Source organism: Pinus tabuliformis, chromosome X (genome assembly GCF_031772625.1).
Source record: "Pinus tabuliformis cultivar Carrire ecotype Pingquan chromosome X, CPIR1, whole genome shotgun sequence".
NCBI lineage: Eukaryota > Viridiplantae > Streptophyta > Pinopsida > Pinales > Pinaceae > Pinus > Pinus tabuliformis.
In genome coordinates this window covers 420607757-420620360 of record NC_142308.1, presented here as the reverse complement: position 1 = coordinate 420620360, position 12604 = coordinate 420607757, and positions in this window count along the sequence as shown.

Sequence of the window (12604 nt, the reverse complement as noted above, 5' to 3'; positions counted from 1 at the left end):
CCACCCATATGTCTAAAAATAGAAGTCCATCTATTTTTACCAACATGACCAATCATCCACAAATAACATCCTGCAACTCATAGACCATGATCCATATGTCTAAAAATAGACACAGTCTAAAAATAGACTTTGTGCCAAAAATAGCCTGTGGGCCCACTTAGTAAAGGCGACTTCTTTTCACTAAGCTCCATCATCTTGTTGCATTTTCAACAGAATTTACACACGAAAATCAATGGAATGAATTTCTCATTAATCAATGCAATGAACCAACTGGTGGTGGGACTACCACGTTCCACCTGACCATAGATTGGCCTTGCCAAGTCTCTCTTCGGCCAATCACCCCTGTACCATATTCCAAGCATGGATTTGGGACTCATAGAACACATAAAAAACACCAATCAATGTGGATGCCACCGGAGTTCTCCGCTTACACCGTGAGGAATTTGAGTGTCTCCTAGTCTCTCAGGATTTACTATGCATTTGCAATCTGATCCATGGATCACTAGGCCCTACACCAAGACATATTCTCCAGGATTTATCGTGCATTACATCCTAGAATCACTAGGCCCAATGGAGAGAAAATCCACCTCTTGGATTTACTGTATATCCTGCGACTCACTGGCAAGGATTCCTAGGCCCACCGAGGCACACAATCTAGCGTTACTATAACCCACAGTCTGGTTCAGGGTTTACTAGGCCAGTGGTTTCATGCATCCTCAATCCGGTTTAGGGACCACTACACCATGTGTTTGTCAATTTGGAGATCCACACCACTCAACTTTGAATCTAATCCGACCATCCCACATAAATTGAATGAGAGAACAATCTCATCAAAGCTATCAGGGAATGGAAAAGGTAGGCTGAAAACACTGTCACACCTGGAAAAACCCATGCCATGGTATAAAAGAAACACATGAAATCACATGCATGCCAAATATAGTAAGGAAAATACACATGCAAGTTGATACCTGCAACGAAGCTTGTTGTAGCTGCTTGGTCCTGCCTCTCCCTACTTGATAATTGCTTCGTCTTGCCTTCTTTACCTTTCTTGCTCCAATGCCAAAGTGCTCCAAGAAAACTCTAGTGTCCAAGAGTATGAGAGAGAGAGAGAATAATGAAAAAGCTCCAAAGCTAAATTGACAAAAGGTTACCAACTGATCCTCATAAGCCTTTTTATGAATGAGGCTCTATTTTCTTCATTTTCCATTATTTTCCTTCATTTTCCTCCTCATGTGAAACCTATGACCTTTCACCTCCTTTTTCTCCTAATTTCCATTATTTTCATAAATAATTGTGCCATAAATGTCATTTTTCATTTCCAAATCCTTAGCCATTGCCTTTTCTAATTTCCTTAGCCATAAACAACCAAATGAACACCCCCTAGGATGTCTTGCCCAACATTTAGCTTGAATACGTGTCCCATTCATCCATGGTTATTGTTTTTAACTTTTATTACATGGAATTTTCACCAAGGCTATTACAAATACCTCCCCCTTGGGGGACACTGTCCTCAGAGTTCAATCATTTATATACCTTGGCAACCTGATGACACACTGCTTATGGAGCTTTATAACATAGCTTGATGCAATATTTACAATAAAAGATATTCTTAAGAGGAAAACATCATGACAACATACCACATAACGGAGCTTTATAACACAACTCATTACAATATTTACAATGATCATCTTACTGAGTTCCAATCCACATGACATCATAACATCATGATAACATAACCACATGATAGCATAATGACATGATAAGATAACCATAATGACATGACACCCATACCGCATAGTGGATATTTATATCACAACTCATTACAATATTTACATCCATACACATGGGTACATATAGCAACATCACCATAAATATAGATACCAAAACGTACGCCAAATCATATACCAAATCATATATCAAACATATACTAGTCATCATATCTAAGAACATGTCAAAACATCATATAGCATATATCAAACCATCATAAAGAATCTGTCGAATCACCATAAAGCATATACCAAACCACCATAAGCAAATACCAAACCACCATGTCAAGTTGCTTTGCCTCAACTGACAAACAAGGAAGGATACATGGCCCGCATCTGATCTGTCATCTCCCATGTAGCTTCATTGGGCCAAAAGTGCTTCCATTGCACTTTAACTTGCTTGATTGCTCGGTTCTGGAGCACAAGCACCTTTTTCTATAATATACACTGAGGCTCCGCTAGAATTCTCCATCTGGTTCCACCTGCAACACAGACTAGTCAATTACATGATCAACATCCTTAACATACTCCTTATGCAAAGATACACGGAAAACATCGTGGACTTTCACTGTCAAAGGCAATGCAAGTCGATAGGCTACTGGCCCAATCCTCTCAATGATATTGAAGGGTCTACAAAACCGTGGTGGTAGCTTGGCACATGATCCAATCTACAAGGAGATATTCTTCGGTTTGATGCACAAGTACACCTGTTCCCCAACCCGGAACTCCTTGAACAACCCATTCATGTCTGCATAACTCTTCTGCCTATCCTGTGCTACGTTGAGATTCTTCTTGATTGCCCGCATCTCCTATTCCATGTCTGCCAACATATCTGGTCCAATCAATACTCTACTAATTAGATCACTCCAACTGACGAGAGTGTTACAACTTCGCCCATACGATGTCTTAAAAGGACTCATCCTCAACGATTCTTGATAACCTTTATTGTATGTGAACTCTACCAAAGGGAGATACTCTTCCCACTTCCACTGCTGATGCATCACATACATCCTCAACATGTCCTTGAATATCTTGTTGACACTCTCTGTCTGTCCATCTGTCTGCGGATGATAAGATGTGCTGAAGGCCAACTCTATGCCCAAACCTGCAAATAAATCCTTCAAAAACTTGGAAGTGAACTTCAAATCCCTGTCTGACACAATCTTCTTCGAAACACCATGTAGTCTAACCACATCTCTGATGAACACTTGCGCCACATATCTAGATGAGTACGTAAACTTCACCAGAATGAAGTGTGCCACCTTTGTTAACTTGTCCACAATGACCATGATGGAATCATGCTGCTTCACTATCTTCGGAAACCCTATGATTAAATCAATGGAAATAACCTCCCATTTCCACTTTGGAATCGAGATCGGTTATAGCATTCCACCTGGATGTTTACACTCTACCTTCGCTCGCTGACAATCAAAGCATCTAGCTATGAACTCTGCTACAACCCTCTTCAAATTCAACCAATAGTAATATCTCTTCATCGATGTTAGTGTCTTCTGATAACCTGGGTGACCTAAATATGATTTCACATGAAACTCCTTCAAGATCACCTTCTTGATCTCACTGTTATCCAGTACATATATCTTATCTTGGAACCTGACCAATCCATTTGTTGTAGGACGATAATCCATAGCCTATGCACCTGCACTTGTACCTGTACCTGTACCATGACTTGTACATGTACCTGTACTATCACCCTGCTGCAACTTGTGCATAATCTCCATATACCTGACATATTGCTATCCTGCCCACAAGATCCTCTCCTGTAAGTCCGTCCCATAGGAGCTCATAGCTGCCAAGTGATGTACCTGTACCCGTTTGCTGAGAGCATATGCCACCCTATTCTCTTTACCTTTGATGTACTTGATCTCGAAATCAAGCTCGCTGATTGTGACCAACCATCTAGCCTACCTGGCGTTCAAATTAGGCTAGTCAAAAAAATACCTCAACCTAATTTGATCACTCATAAGCACAAACCACCTGCCAAGAAGATAGTGCCTCCACATCTTCAGTGCATGTATAATCACTGCTAACTTAGGATCATGTGTCAGGTAGTTCTGCTCATGCTCGTTTAGTTTCTGGGACTCGTAACATACCACCTATCCATATTGCCTAAGGACTCCACCAAGCCCTCTCTTGTAAGCATCTGTGCATACCACAAACTCTTTGTATGGATCTGCAATCTATAGTACTGGTCCATTCAAACTTATTACCTTTCCTTTGCAATGATGTAATGGGATAAACAATATGTGAGAAGTTCCTGATGAACCTGCTATAATAGCTTACTAGACCCATGAAATATCTCACCTCATCTACATTCTTAAGAGCTACCTACTCCATGATGGCCCTTATCTTCTCTGGATCTAATGCAATGCCCTCCTTGGAGATCACATGCCCCAAGTAGTGTACCTCAGTCTGAAAGAAACTGCACTTGCTGAGCTTAGTATACAACTGATGCTCTCTCAACGACCTCAATACTACTGCTAAGTGCTTGTCATGCTCTTCCTTAGTTTTAGAATATACCAGTATCATCAATGAACACAATAACAAACTTATCCACATATGGAAGAAACACACTATTCATCAAACACATGAATGTAGCTGGAGCATTAGTTAAGCCAAATGGAACAACAACAAACTCATAATGCCCATACCTGAACCTGAATGCAGTCTTGTAAATGTTCTCCTATTTGATGTGTACCTAATGGTATCCGGATCTCAAGTCAATCTTTGAGAACATTGCTGCTCCCTTCAGCTGATCGAACAAGTCATCAATCCTCGGCAAAGGATATATGTTCTTGATAGTCACTTTGTTCAACTTCCTGTAATCAATGCATAATTTGAGGGTACCATCTTTCTTCCTCACAAACAAGACTGATGTGCCCTAAGGTGATACACTTGGCCTAATGTATCACTTGTCCAACATTTCCTTCAGCTGCAATTTTAACTCAACCAACTCAAGTGTGCTCATCCTGTAAGGTGCTTTCGATGCTGGAGCTACCCCTGGCACTAACTCAATCGAAAAGTCTACCTCCCTGTGAGGTGGAAACTTTGTAATGTCCTCAGGGAATACATCCTGAAATTGTTGCAACATTGGATATCTGTTCAACACATCTGCATCCTCAACCTCCTTACCCTTATCACTATAAATGTGTACTGCAAATAGCTCACACCCTTTCCCGTGGCTTCGCCTTGCTTGCATAGCTGCCACCATCCTAATTGATGTGGCTTTCTTCATACCTTGTAAGACTCTTTGTTTTCCATTGTCATCAACACATTCAATAGCTTTGTCATAGCATTCAACCTTGGTTCTATGTAGATACAACCAATCCATGCCCAACAACATACTGCATGATCCCAACGGTGACACATTCAAATGTGTTGCTGTAGGCATACCATTTAAATCAAATGCATAAGCTCTTACCCAATGATGAACTCACTTCTTTGTACTTGTAGCCAACTGCACTAACCAAGACTCTACATGCAATTCCTTATTTAGACCACACGTATCTACCAAGTTAGGACTAACATAACTATAATTAGATCCAAGGTCAATCAAATAGAAATAACTTGATCATAGAGCATACTGTCCTTCTCAATGATAGATGCATGGTGTTCTACGTTCCCATTGTCCATTGTTGCATAAATACGTGGAATACTCTAGCAACCATCCCCAATAGTCTGCGCCTCTTATGGAATGTATATCTTAGGACTTCCACCCTAATGCCATGGACAATCTCTCCTAAGGTGTTCCTCGCCACATGTCCAACATTCAAACTGACCAATTCCCTCACCTCTATGTTGTTGTCGTTGTTGTGACCCATGTCCCTGTCTAGTTGCATTAAATCTCTTTTGTGAAACCACATTTTCTTTCCCATCTGCATGTTGAGGCCTTGTCCTATTAAGCTTCCATTTACCTCTACCTTTGTCTTTTCCCTTACATCCATGTTGAGATTCATTCTTACGCTTTGATTGCTCATATAAATTCTTGAGTTTCCCAATAACTTCCTCAAGTGACTGACGCTCATCTTACTCAATCCGATCTCTAAATGCTATTGGAAAACCATTGACAAACCGTTGAACTTTAGCTTTCTCATCAATAAGATATGGTACACACCTCAATAGATACAGAAACTTGGTCGTGTACTCTTTGTCTGTCATTGATCCCATCTTTAACTCATAAAATTCTTTAGCCTTACTGTCGTAGTATCTTTCTGACAAGTACTTCTTCCTGAAAAGCCTCTTGAATTCCTGCCAACTCAAGTCATCTGTCCTAATGTCTCTAACCCGCTTAACATCTTCCCACCAAATGTCTGCTTTAACTTTCAAGATGAAGATAACTATTCTAGCCTTCATGTTATTTGTGTACTCATGCAACTCAAAGAATTTGTTCATCCCAAGTATCCAAGCCTCTGCATCCTCCGACTTCTTCACATCTCCATCAAAAGTAGGGGATTTTTCTTTCTTAAATTCATTCGGTAAGTATCCCCTTATCATTCCTCCTGTAAGGATGATAACAACGATGATCATGATGTCTATCAGAACCAGAACTAGAATAATACTTGTACTCATCGCCCCTCCTTTCCGGAGTGTCCAACAACCTGCCATCTCTCACTATCTCAGATCTATCTGACCTGTGTCTACTAGGAGATCTACTGCCATATGCTCCATTAATCCCATCCTCATGTGCATGGTTGATCCGAAGTGGCCCTTGTCGTTGCAGTTTTGTAAAACTCTGAAGAAGTATAGAATTGACCTCTGATTTCTTCTCTTGTGCCTGTATGATCCGATCATTATCTTCCTTACAACTCCTTATCTCTTCCTTAAAGCTTCTCAATGTATCAACCAAATCAGAAGTATGCCCCACACCATGCTGCTCATCTGATGCATAGGGAGATTCTATGTAATCTACCACCTTGATAGCCATTTGGTCTTTCTCTTCCTGCAATGCATAATATGCCAAATAAACCAAATCACAATAAACAAGCATACCTTAGTATAGCTTGGGGATGATACCTTGTCTGCAAGATCACCAAATCAGCATGATACATGTATAAAATAAACATAGAAGCATATAGACATATGCAATGAATGTATCAACATATAAACATCACTTTAATTAGGGTCCAATCATCCATGCAAGGCCATATCAATAATGCATGCTATGACCTCATGCATGACAACAACCATTACTCCATTATATACATTGTTGCATGTAACTGACAATATGCATAAGCAATGCCAAATCAACTACACCTACACATAAAAACATGTAGCCTAACATAATCGATCATTTCTTGCAATCAACCTACAAGACTGATACATGTAATCAAAATATTCAAAATGTAACCTAACATATAAGGATGTAAGAAGGTGACATAAAATCAACATGTAAGCGACAAATAACCATATACAGTCAGTCACATACTCATGTCAAATTCTCTTCACAAAATCAACATCAAATTCTCCATGATGACCATACTACAACCCTAATCAAGCATCAAGTAATTGCAACAAATATATAAGTGTAAGAGACACACATGAAACTGACATGCATGCATGACTAACACATTCGACCCATCCAGTCCGGGAGTTGAACCATGCGCTCATACCACTTTGTAACAACCTCCTCCCACATCCACCCAAGTAACTATGCCAACTGGGGTAAACATGAGACAAGAGGCTACTATGATCAGATTCAACCTCCTATGTGACCTTAAGGAAGTGGAATCGATGGGACATCACACACAGTCATCCAATATCATCAACAAAACCCTCAAGAGACAAGTCATCCACTCAGGAAACATGTCCCTGGGTCCCACTAATATTTTGGGCCTCTAAAGCCATAGTCGCTCTCATGCTATGGGCAAGGAAGCGACCAGAGACCTAAATTTGCTCACATAGGCCTGCATGCCAGTGAATATGGACCAAACTTTCCAGTTCTATGCTAGTGACCCCAGGATTTAAGCCACTTTTTCAGGCCCATATCCCAGGCCACTGCCTAGAATGGAATGAAAGCTTGAAATCAATATAAGTACATGGAAAAAATGATGCAAAAGCAATAAGCGCAACAAGACCTTAACCAAACCCCTACTAGCCATGAAAAACATTTCGTCAAACATATCATTGACATGTAAGCTACAGGTGTAAATAACAAAATTAAATGTAGGGATCTCATACTTATCTGAGAATTGCTGTGAACCATTGTTCCCTTATGTCATGTAGCTACTTGGTCTTACCTTTCCTTGCTTGATTTTTGCTTCCTCTTGCCTTCTTTTCCTTTCTTTCTCTAATGGTAAAGTACTCCATGAAAACTCTAAGCGTCCAAGAGTATGAGAGAGAGGGAGAATAATGAAAGAGCTCCAAAGCTAAATTGACAAAAGGTTACCAATTGATCCTTAGAAGCCTTTTTATGAATAAGGCCTCATTTTCTTCATTTTTCATTATTTTACTTCATTTTCCTCCTCACATGAAACCTGTGACCTTTCACCTCCTTTTTCTCCTAATTTCCATTATTTTCATAAATAATTGTGCCAAAAATTCCATTTTTTCCTTTCCAAAGCATTAGCCATTGCCTTTGCCAATTTCCTTAGCCATAAAGAACCAAATGAACACCCCCTAGCATGTCTTGCCCAACATTCAGCTTGGAGTCAGTGTCCCATTCATCTGTGGTTATTGTTTTTAACTTTTTTACATAGAATTTTCACTAGGGTTATTATAGACATGTATTCTGCTTCTGTTGAAGAAGTGACCACTGTAGCTTGCTTCTTGAAACTCCAAGAAACTGCAACTGGCCCCATGTTCATCAAATAACCTGAGGTTGATGCCCAATCATCAATACTTCCAGCAAAATCGATATCTGAATATCCACCAAGTACAAAGTTCTTAGTATTTTTGTAAAGAAGACCAAAATATTTCATTCCTTGGATATATCTAAGGTCTCTTTTGGCTGCATTCCAGTGGTTGTCTCATGGTTCTTGCATAAGGAGCGAAATAATACTGAATGCATAAGATAAATCTGGACGAGTGGTTGCTAGATAGATCAGGTCGCAAATCAACTTTCTATAAGTAGTGTTGTTCACCATTTCCTCCCTTCAAATTTTGAAAGTTTCAAGTTTTGTTCTATGGGGGTGAGAATGGGCTTGCAATTTTGCATCCCAAATATTTGAAGAATTTCGACTGCATACTTACTTTGTGAAATGAAAATATGATGTGGCTGTTGGAATACTTCAACTCCAAGATAGTAGCGAAGTAATCCCAAATCAGTCATCTTAAAACCAACACATAACTCCTCCTTCACTTGCAAAATATGATCATCATTGTTTCCAGTAATGATCAAATCATCCACATCCATAACACGAATCACCATATTTTTACTCTGTTGATGTACAAACAAAGTATCATTAGATTCATTTCGCTTAAAGCCAATTTTGTAAAGGTACTTGTCCATTTTGGCATGCCAAGCTCGTGGAGCTTGTTTCAATCCATATAGAGCCTTGATCAGTTTGCAGACTTTATGTTCCTACCCTTCAATCTCAAAACCTGGCAGTTGTGTCATATATATACATCTTCCTGTAAATCTCTGTTGAGGAAAGATCTTTTAACATCCATCTGATGAACTTTCCATCCTTTCTGATATGCTAATGCAAGCGTTAATCGAATGGTGTTCCATTTAACTGTAGGGGAAAAGGTTTCCTGAAGTGCAAAAACCTTAGCAAAAACTCTTGCTTTCTACTTGTCAATGTATCCATTTTTCTTGTATTTAATTCTATAAACCCATTTGCATTCGATGGGTTTGACATTTTGAGGAAAATCAACAAGTTTCCAAGTGTTGTTTTCTATTACTGCCTAGTATTCTTCAATCATATCCTTTTGCCATTCTTTATGTTTTACTGCCTCTTTGTATGTGGAGGGCTCAGTAAAATCATTTGTTACTAAGGAAAAAATTTCTTCATTTTTGTGTGACCCTCGTGTGCCTGTTTTGTTTTGCTCATCAGGCCTAACATCTTTCAAAAGTTGAACAACCCATTTTGGTAGTTGATGTTCACTTGTTTGAGGATCTGAATAATCACCATCATTGTAAAGTGGATTGATGTAAACAGATGTTCGTCGATCAACTGAAGATTCAGGGGTGGAGAGTCATTGTCAGATGAACTACTCCTGCTAGAAGATTTAGATAAACTACCAGAAGACCCAGACAATGTTGTTTAAGTAGATGGGCTGGATGAATCATTTTCAGATGAAGGAAAATCAATTTCATACCAATGTTGTGAACTTGGTTGACTTTTCATTGTGCCTTTCTTTTTATCTCCCTTAGTTTCCAATTTTTGAAGAAGATTTTCTATCTTTGTGGCACTCTTTCTTTCTATTTCATAAAAAATCACATCCCTGCTGACAATAAATCTTTCATTGGACAAGAGTCAATATCATTTCTTCTCATTCGAATACTCAATCATTGTACACTTCAAACTTTGTGAATCAAGCTTAGTTCATTTTTCTTTTGGAACTAAGGCATAACACATTGATCCAAACAATCTAGGATGTTTAACTCGAGGTTTGAATCCAAACCATGCTTCATAAGGTGTAATTAAATCCAAAGAAGTAGTAGGAGACATGTTCCTTAAGTAGACCGTTGTATGTATTTGTTCTGCCCAATATATAGGACTTAAATTCTTGAAAGTTAGCATGGATCTTGCCATTCCTAACAAAGTACAATTCATTCTCTCTACTACTCCATTTTTCTATGGAGTGTATACATTTGTAAGATGTCTTTTTATATCATTGTCATTATCTGTCCTAAGAGTGCCAACATTTTGTTTGACTTCATTCTCAACAGGTTGGTGAAAATTTTTAAACTTTTAGAATGCTTCCGACTTTTGCTTCAAAAAATAAACCAAAGTCATTCTACTAAAATCATCAATGAACAATAAGAAGTATATGCAACCTCCTAGAGAATTTTGTAGAAGTCCACAAATGTCACTATGAACCAATTGCAAATTCCTGTTTGCACGCCATGAACTTGTTGGAAAACTCTCTCGACTTTGTTTTCCGTAAATGCAAGCTTCACATTTTGCATTTTCTTTCTTAGAATTTGGAATTACTTTAACCATTCCCTATTTTTGAAGTTGAAAGATACTTTGAGAGTTTAAATTCCCATATCTAACATGCCACAACCTTAGTGGTGAAATATCTGTACTTGTTGCTCCTGCAAAGTCAGAATTCCGTGGAATAACTATTCCTTTCATCCTTAACAGTTTTCCATCTTCATATCCTGTCATGAATGTTTTCATACTATGTTTGATTGAGTTTATTTTGACCAAACCATCCTCCATAACAATTTGATGTCCTTCTTGTTGAATTGTGACTAAAGACAACAAATTCTTTTTGAAATTTGGTACATACCGAACATTTGAAATCAATTTTTCTCCAATGCCACAGAGATAAAATTTTACTACACCTTTTCCACAATGAGTATGTTTTGTACCATCTGCAAGAAAGATTGAATTGAGATGGCATTTTTTAAAATTCCAAAAGAAGTCACGTCAAAAATTCATGTGTTGTGTTGCTCTTGTATCTAAGATCCAAGCATCTTCATAATCACTTTTAGGATATGTGTAGACCTGTAATGTTGTTGATTCTGAACTTTGAAATGTAGTGAAGACATATTCTGAGCCATCATCTTCTTGATCATTAGCAAACTGTGTTGTGTTTTGATGAAACTTTGGAATTTTTTCAATAGAAGTTCAACAATCTTAAGCATAATGACCAACTTTGTGACATCTTCTACAAAAAAACTGACTTAAATCTCTACCTCTGGCTGGATTCTATCCTTTGCCCCTGCTTTGTCTTCTGCTTTGAGTTTGTCCTCTGCGTTTGCCTTGATTGTTTCCTCTGCCTTGAAAGTTGCCTCTACCAGAATTGTTTCCTCTACTGAAATTTTTCCCTCTGCCTTGACTTCTATCATGACCTTGTCCACTATGTGTTGCTGAATTTTGATTGAAGTGCCCTCTTCCTCTACCTCTAAAACTATCAGCTGAAGATTTACTAGTGCTAAGTTCTGTGAAGAAGACATCTTCCCCAATCTGTTTCTTCTTCCCAAAAGTTTTGTCATGTTGAGTTAGCATTTCACTTAATTCATCAAACTTTAACTTCTCTAACTTTCTAATTACTTATAGAGTTTCCAAAAAATGAGTATATGAAGAAGACAAACCAACAATCAAAATTGTAGTCATGAAACTATCATCCATTGCTTGAAAACCAACATTTACTATTTCCTGCTTAATGTTCTTAAGTATGGAAATATATTCAAGTGCATCTCCTCCTTCAGTTAATTTCTGCTGGAGCAACTTCAATTGAAGATAATTTTTCTTAGATTCAGGTTATGTATCAGATAAATCTTCAAAAGTTCTTAAAGAAGACCATGCATCAGCATTTTCAATGTGAACATACATTTCATCAGTAATTGAAGATTTGATTAATGCTAATACTTTGACATTTTTTATCTCACATTTAGCTAGTAGAGTTGCATCTATAAGTTTATTTGGTTTAACATCACCATCACATACATATTACCAAAGTTGATTATAAATCAAAGTGCTTTCTATGAGCCTTTTCCATGTCTTGTATGTCTTTGCGCCTTCAAGTTTATCGGAATCAGAAATTAAGTTTACCAGCTTTGACATTGTAAAAGTAAATGTAAGCACCAAGTTGGATCATGCACAAAAAAGAAGAAGATGAGCGACACACCATAAGCAAAATGCCACACAAAAAATGATCTATCAGGGCTTGGTCTTGACCCTCATATAGTTGTTGGAGGAGAAAAA